At 40.1% G+C, this 8365-nt stretch overlaps 1 pseudogene; it reads left to right on the plus strand.

The window, feature by feature from the left end:
- The first annotated feature begins 645 nt into the window (after nucleotides 1–645).
- LOC150063159 (10 kDa heat shock protein, mitochondrial pseudogene) lies at nucleotides 646–3039 on the plus strand (annotated as a pseudogene).
- The last annotated feature ends 5326 nt before the right edge of the window (nucleotides 3040–8365 follow it).

An 8365-nucleotide genomic window follows, 5' to 3' on the forward strand; every position in this document is an offset into this window, starting at 1 on the left:
GACTAACTTATGGTTTAACAAAATAAATACCAGAAAGTGGTAACAGGTGTAGTGGAGAAGGATGAGGTCAAGGGGGAAAGGGGAAGATGAATGAAGAGAGGAAGGGTGCGTGAGTGCAGTTTTAATGTTCAATGTACAGTGCAAAAATGGAACTAGGTAAATTGAGGGGACAGGTGGGTTTGGGAGAGATGAAAGAAAATGATGTAAGGGGTGATCCATGTGCATTGTACTCACAAACTGACACATCGATTGAAACCACTTCATAAAACTACTTAAGGATAATAACAAAAATCTTATTCAAAGGTTTTATTTTTCCTACACCCTCTAGGACAAAGGAAATAAGGTTGCACTGATTGCTCTTAAATGTTCAGAGAATCAAACCTGAGTCAATCAATTCATTTGAAACCGTGAGTCTTCAAGGTATCATGTGGTGCCACATTAGGAGATGTGTTCAAAAAGAATCACCAGATCCAAGGTTGTGGGGAGCTCTGAGCTGTCACCTCTGTAGAGGAGAGGAGCCCCAGAGAATGGAAAAAAAATGAAGCGCCCTGTTCAGATGCATTTGCTGAAGCTATGAAACATGATTCATTTGTTCATCCCCATGCAGAAAACTGAAACTGGATCCTTTTCTGTCGCCCTGTAATAATGGCGATTCAAAATAGATCAAAGATTTCAAGGAAAGACCTGAACCCTCGAAACTTCTATGAGAAGATGTAGGAGAAACATGAGAACTTATTGACATAGAAGTTTTCTGAGTAAAGTTCAAAGAGCTCAACAAATCAAAGAATTCACAACTGAGATTGCATCAAACCAAGTGTCTGTAAAGAAAAGGATGTAGTTAACAAGCTAAAAAGGCATCCCACAGAATGGGAGAAAAGTCTTTGCCAGCTAAAGTCAGACAATGTCCTATTATGCAAGATATACAGAGAACCTAAGGAACATAGCCTCCGAGGAATCAATAATCCAGTTAATAAATGGGCAAATGAACTAAATAGAAACTGTTCAGAAAAAGAAGTAACAATGGCCAATAGATACAGAAAGAGACGATCAACATCTCTGGCATTAAGGAAATGTAAATCAAAATTACGTGGAGATTTCACCACACCCCAATTAGAATGGCCACCATCAAGAATATAAACAACAGAAGTTGGTACAGATGCTGAGCAAAAAGAACCCTAGTACAGTTTTGGTGGGAATATAAACGGGGGGCAAGAATTATGGAAAGCAGTTAAAGCCTTCCAAAATAGAAAACATAAAAAGCCCCTATAATTGAGTAATATGACTTTGGAGTGTCCATCCAGAAGATGCCAGGCAGGCTATAGTAGAACCACTTTCACAACCATGTTTATTGCTGCATTATTCACTCCAGCCAACGGTATGGAAATAGCTCAGATGCCACTAAGTGGATGAATGGATCAAGTAAATGCAACACACACACACACACACACACACACACACACACACACACTGGAATTTTATTCATCCATTAGGAAGCATGGTATTTCATCATTTGCAAATGGTTGGGCCTAGAAAAACTAGAGCAAAGTAAGGCCCAGAGAGACAAAAGATGTATATATTGTCTCTTACATGGAAGTTAAATCTAACTTTTGATGATTTTTATTTTAGAAGGCTGTTGTGAAAACATAACTGATGCCTCTATCTTCTGAGCAATTAATTCAAAACATTGGTCATAGCTCTCAATCCCTACACTTGTGAAGAATTGTGTAGAAATGTAAGTTTACATCTTATAGGACTGAGTTTGGAAATTTAGGTCAGCAAACACACATTATATTTGCAAGGCATTTTCTTCACAGGCAACTAAAATCTATAAAATTGTAACCTTTATGCTCATCTCTTTTGAATGCCATTTTGTGATTATTGGTGATTTTCAACAGTAGCAGAACTTTTCATATCAATATTGTATTTTACTTCATTTGCTTTTCCCAGTTGTACAAAGGAGTTGACATTCAACAGAGAAGCTCATGAATAGTGCCTTTAGATAATGCCATGTCTTTTATCATCCTCATCCATACCTCTCATACCCCAGCCTTTCCCTCACTTTTCTTAATTTTTAGGTTATGTGTTGATTTTTTTTGCCATTTAACAGAACAATTTATGTATACAGTGTGTCTTAATTGGTGTCATCCCTTCAACATCTTCCCTCCCCCTTCACTTATTTTTCTTAGTTCTGTGGTATAAATGATGCATTATTGATTGCATTCTGCTCATTTACTCCTCCCAATGTTATTTTAAAGTCCAGTTTAGAAGTATTGCTAATGCAACACATAGTTGTCATAGGTGCTTTATGTGTTTGAATTCATTTTCAGTCCTTACACCTGTGTCATGGAGGGATGGTATCTACAAGAGCACGCGATGATGTGGAGGGATATATGTGTAGAACCGCATGTCTAAATATGCGTTGGGTTTATGTACTTTCTATAAATTTATGCTTGTAGGATATGTAAGGGTACATTAGATATGTGAGTGCTTTTTATAAATGCCTAATGCACTTTGCATACATTTCATGGTTTGCAAAGTTAGTCAACTAAAAGTTGGGCTAAGTCTCTCTGTTCAATGATATCTACCTAGTACAAAAGGTCTTTGTGCTCCAGTCCAAGCTAAAACCTCTGGCCAGGTGACTTTCACAAGTGAGAAAAGCACCAGGGCTTTTCATGTGGCCCTAGGTCTCTCCTGGCTGCATCCGCTGAGAATAGAGTCTGCGTATCGACGGTGAGAGTCAGGGCTAGACAAGCATTTAAGAAGTTTCTTCTTCTGTTTGGTGAAATGCTGGTTGAGAGCAGTGCAACTATAACTAAAGGAAGCATTATATTTCCAGAAAAAGTCTAAAGGAAGAATGCACTGCAAGCCACAGGATCAAGCTGGAGATCAGCCCGCAGAGGTAGGGTGAGGAGATTCAGCCAGTTAGTGTGAAAGTTGGTGATAAAGTTCTTCCAAAATATGAAGGCACCACAGCCATTCTAGATGACAAGGATTATTTCTATTCTTAGGGATGGTGATGTTGTTGGGTATGTAGAGTGAACATATCACTGGAAGCACATCTTATAAAGCTGTCCATTTCATGAAAGTTCTGCAATCTTTCATCATGTAAATAACTAGCATGTCTCCCTTTCATAATAAGCATGATAACTAAACTAATGATATTCATTATCTCTAAAAGTTACTTTCACTCTTCTGGTATAAACATTTCCAAATAAAATATATAAATAAAAAAAAGTAAAAGAAAAGCATTGGGTTGCTAGTTGTTCAGTCCCTTGTGAGTTCTTTGATCCTTATTTTAACATGACAAGCTTAAGAATCAAGAAGATATTTTTAGTTCACACTTGTCCATTTTACTCCACAATAGCTTGAATTTTAGAATAAAAAAATGAAAACCAGATGCAGTGGTTCACACCTGTAATCCTAGCTACGCAGGAGACTGAGATCTGGGGATCGAGATTCAAAGCCAAGCCACGCACTAAAGACCGTGAGACTTTTTGTGTGTGGGGAGGGGGTCATGGGACTTGAACTCTGGGCCTGTGTGCTATCCCTGAGCTCTTTAGCTCAAGGCTACCACCATAACCTTGGCTTGAGCCAAGCCCCACTTCCCATTTTCTAGAGGTTAATTGGAGATAAGAGTCTCAGGTCCTTTTGCGCCCCCTGCTTTGAACCTTTATCCTCAGATCTCAGCCTCTTGAGTAGCTAAGCTTACAGGTGAGAGCCACTGAGCAGCAAAGATGGTAAGACTTATCTCCAACCAATCACTAGAAATTGAGCAGTGGAGCTGTGCTTAAGGGGTAGGGCTGTAGCCTTGAGCTGAAGAGCTCAGGGATAGTGCCCAGGCCCAGAGTTCAAGCCCCATGACCACACACACACACACACACACACACACACACACACACACAAAAGTAAAATAAAAACCTTAGACATTGTGAGAAACATTAGACTTCTCATGACAGGACAAGGATTAGGAAGCAGAAAGGGAAGAAAAACATGCCAAAGGTAGCCACCTCGGTCCAGGTTAAAAAAGGCAGACTTTGGTGAATCTCATATTGTTCCAGTATTCCACTTTGTTACCGGGTATGTTATATAGATGTTTACTTGTTTATTTGAAATAGGAGGGAAAAAATGAGGGAGGTGATGAGGGGGAGGGAAATGGGGGCAAAAGCATAAGAAGGGATATCAATGTGTCAGAAGTAATGTACCCTCTATCTGACAAATGTAAGTGTAATTCCTCTATACAATGAAACTAAAAAATATATATAAAATAAATTTAAAGAAATTTTAAAAAGGCAGAAATAAAGCCAGCATTTATAAGTTACTCAGCCCAGGTAAAGCTGTCCCCTGTGACAGTTAAATAGGATCTGGGAAGTGCTTTATACTTGGATAGGTTTAGAAAACATGCAAATGAAAAGGAAAGTTAAATCTCATTTTGTCATATTAAGGGATTGGTGTTGTCTAAGTGGATGAAGAGAGATAATGACTTTGTCTACAGAGAATCTTTTCCAAGCAAGTCTAAGAAATCATATTATAGAAGAGAAGACCTGGAACTTAAGACTATGTGATTCAGATTGGATCCAGATCACAAGCAACTGATTCCTATTGATTGTGAGGCTAGACTGCCCTTCTGGACTGATGGCTCCTGAGGAGTTTGATGTCACAGGCCCATGTTCTGCCTCATAAGGACACTGCAGATCCTGTGGGGCTGAGCCAAAGGACACAAATATTGGCACCACTGAAATTGTTGACTAAGTAAAAAACTCAAAAGTATCTACTACTACTAGAATCCCACTACTGACAAGTCTGTGATGAATAATGTTTTTTGAAGTACTATGATTTAAGGCCACAAAGATTCAAAGTGCTTTTGACTTGTGCTGTTTTATCTGCTTTTCTCAGAAAGTATCTTTCTGTTTCAGCAATTGATGTCCCTGTACTATGGAAGCAAGTTTCATTAAGAAAAAAAAAATATCTATAAGCCTGGCACCAGTGGCTCACTATTCAGGAGGTGAGATCTGAGGATCTCAGTACAAAGCCAGCCTGTGCAGGAATGTTATGTAACTCTTATCTCCAATTAAGCACCATAATAGAGCTGTGACTCAAGTGGTAGAGTGGTAGCCTTGAGAACAGAAGCTTAGGGACAGCACCCAGGCCCTGAGTTCAAACCCCAAGACTGGTACATACATAGACGTGTAACTATAATGCATACATAAGAAAACACTATCCTGACATTGAAATTCTCTTTAGAAGGGGAGAGATTTAAAAATGCCCAGTCGCTGGGGCTGGGAGTTTGGCCTAGTGGTAGAGTGCTTGCCTAGCATGCACGAAGACCCGGGTTCAATTCCTTGGTACTCCACATACATAGCAAAAAGCCGGAAGTGGTGCTAAGGCTCAAGTGGTAGAGTGCTAGCCTTGAGAAAGTCCAAGGATAGTGCTCAAGCCCTGAGCCCAAGCCCAGGAGTGGCAAAAAAAATGCCTAGTCGCAATGTAAGAGGGCATGTGACTGTGTGAATACTTTCAGAGCCCCAAAGGTATTTATTTGGATACCTAAATATTTGGAAATTTAAGATAATTTCATTTTGTCTTAACAGAAATTCTGAAGCAAATTCCCATCTTTGGTTTGCTTCTGATGTATTCAGAAGAAGAGGGCTATAAATTATATTGGTTTTGCACAGCATCTAAATGCCTATTGTGACTCTGAATTGCCATTTCAGACTGCTGAGCTGCATAGGTATGGTTCCCACCTGGCAAAGCTGAATTCTGAGATTCTGTTTTATCCCAATAACTAGAAAAGAAGAATAGTTTTGCAGATCCTTAACAAATACAATAGAGATTGCTTGTAGGAAAGTGAACTTCTGGTAATGTATGAAATTTACATGGCAATATGTCATATTTCCCTCTGTATATTTCAGTTATAGAACACATCTTAAGACAACTAATACCAGAAACAAAAGGCAAAACAAAAGCAAAACCAGCCTGTGGCATCCTCTGATCTGATGAAGCCAGGAAGGAAAAACAGCCAAGTTCAATTACTTGGGGTGTTTTGGGAATTAGATTCCTGAGATCTCTGAGAAAATGATCACCAGTGGGCTTGAGCATTCAGAGGTCGGGTTTTCAGTGGAGAACATTTTGAAGTCTTGTTTGTGTCAAGGCATAGTTGGAGTGAGATCTATTGTCATTCACAGGCCTATGGAAGGGTTCACAGGAAAATATGGTGGGGGCCATTTTTAGGAGTGTGGGACTGTTACTTGTAGGCAGAAAGATGTACTGTCACAGGATCTGGAAAAAGAGATTGCTGTCATTCATGGTCTCTGCAAGGGTCTCCAGAAGGGACAACAGTGGTTCTGACTACTGATTAGGTGAACATCTCATTGTGCCTTCACAAGACCCTTGAGAGGGAGATAATGCTGTCAGCCAATTGCATGCATAAGGTATGGAGGAGCAGGAAGAGATCAGACCGTGGATCCTGGAATACCACGGGATGTCTGCCACCTTGCTTGTTGGTGACCTGTATCTGTTTAGCTAGGCGGGCATTCCTTGCCCTATCCTGGTTAGGCTTTCACTATATGTGGTAAGATGTCCCAAACCCTTGCCTTGGAAGCTGTGACTGCAGTCTGTTTCATTTGATACTGTCTTGGCATGTGGGTCCCGTTCTCTTCTCACAAGTGATTTTTACTAATTTCAGTACCCAGAGGGCATGGATGAGCAGGGTATTTAATTATTACATATTATCTTTAGTTTCTACAGAGCACCGCTTTAGTGGAGGTTCTTGTGGCTTGAGTGTACAGGTGTAACAATTGTATGCAAAGAGGAGGGAAAAACCGGACAAGAGAGTTTCAACCCTTCAGACAATTCAATGGCATTCTAGACAATTCATTATCTTTATTGATTTTCAATTCTTCATGTCACAAATGGGTCTGAAACAGATTTGTGGAATTTGTTTTAAGGATTATTATGTATGCTTTCATATATTTACAGCCTTCAACACAAAGCTGGCTTGCAATAATTTTGTTAACATAATAGCAAACAGTTGTCATCTTTCAAACCATACAAATAACAAATTAAGTCTTGAGTCACTGTGAAAGGTTGACCAACTAAACATCCTCCCTTGGGGAGCAGTGACTTCAGGTTTCTAAACCCCAAAACACTTATTATTTTAATGTAAGCTGGCTTGTCTTGCACTGTGGAATTATAACTTTCTATTTTATTATTATTACAGGTATCATTCTGTGCCTGGCTGTGCTTAGACAGCAATAAGCCTTTTGTGGGAATTGGGCAAAGTTAGCAAGGACAAATACAAAACAGAGCTTTTGACACAACTTCCAAAAGGGCAAAGGAGCTGTGAAGGGACAGCAATAAATTATCTGTAAAGGAAGCCTACTGATATTGCAGGTCTCAAAGATCATTCTTTGTAGCATTTGGCAGAAAAGTTTTTTTTTTTCCCATCCCTGGGGCTTGAACTCAGGCCTGGATGCTGTCCCCAAGCCTCTTTGTGCTCAAGGCTAGTACTTTATCATTTGAGCCACAGTGCCACTTTTGGCTTTTTCTGAGTGGTTTATTGGAGATGAAAATCTCATAGACTTTTGTGCCCAGGCTGTCATGAAACTGTGAACCTCAGATCTCAGCCATCTGAGTAGCTAGGATTACATATGTGAGCCACTGACTCCTGGCCAGAAGTGCTTTGTAAAAAACTTTTGACAGATAAATTTTCATATATCCATTCTGAAATATAAAGCATGGTTTCACCTCTAAGGAGACTGTGTTAAGTGTTGACTACCATTGATTTCCGGGGTCAATCTTCATTACGTGACTGCAGTAGTTGCTGTAATTAAGTAGTGCAAGCTGGCTGGCTTACACAATAGAAAATTATTGCTCATAGTCCTGGAGGGCCAAAAGCAAGTCTAAGATCAAGCTAGCAGGGTTCCTTCTTATCAAAGCTGTTAAGGAGAATCTGTTTGTAGGGTAAGTGGAGTAAGACAGGTTTTTCTCACCATATCTCTGGAGGGCTTTGCGCTCACACTTCCCAAGGACTTAGATTTAGCTGCTTTAGCACATACATGCAACCTTGGATCATGTGTGGATGTGCTGTGTTAGGTAACCCTGCATGTAGTCTTGAGACTGGATATAGGTGGCTATTGTTGGCCAGATGATATTTTTTCCCAGATAAAGTATGCACAAGGCACCACTAAAGTACAGGAGAAAGCAATGGGGGTAACTCACTGTCACAGTGGGTGCTGTCATTGGAGGACAGGGTAGGATGAAGTATGCTGGGGGACAGAATGTCAAGGTTGTACTGGTGAACGGAACATGAATCTGTGAACAGAATGACCCTGGGGCTGCTGGCCCCAGTCTGAGTCTGTTATGGATGGGC

Source organism: Megascapheus bottae, chromosome 5 (genome assembly GCF_031878675.1).
Source record: "Megascapheus bottae isolate mThoBot1 chromosome 5, mThoBot2.hap1, whole genome shotgun sequence".
Lineage (NCBI taxonomy): Eukaryota > Metazoa > Chordata > Mammalia > Rodentia > Geomyidae > Megascapheus > Megascapheus bottae.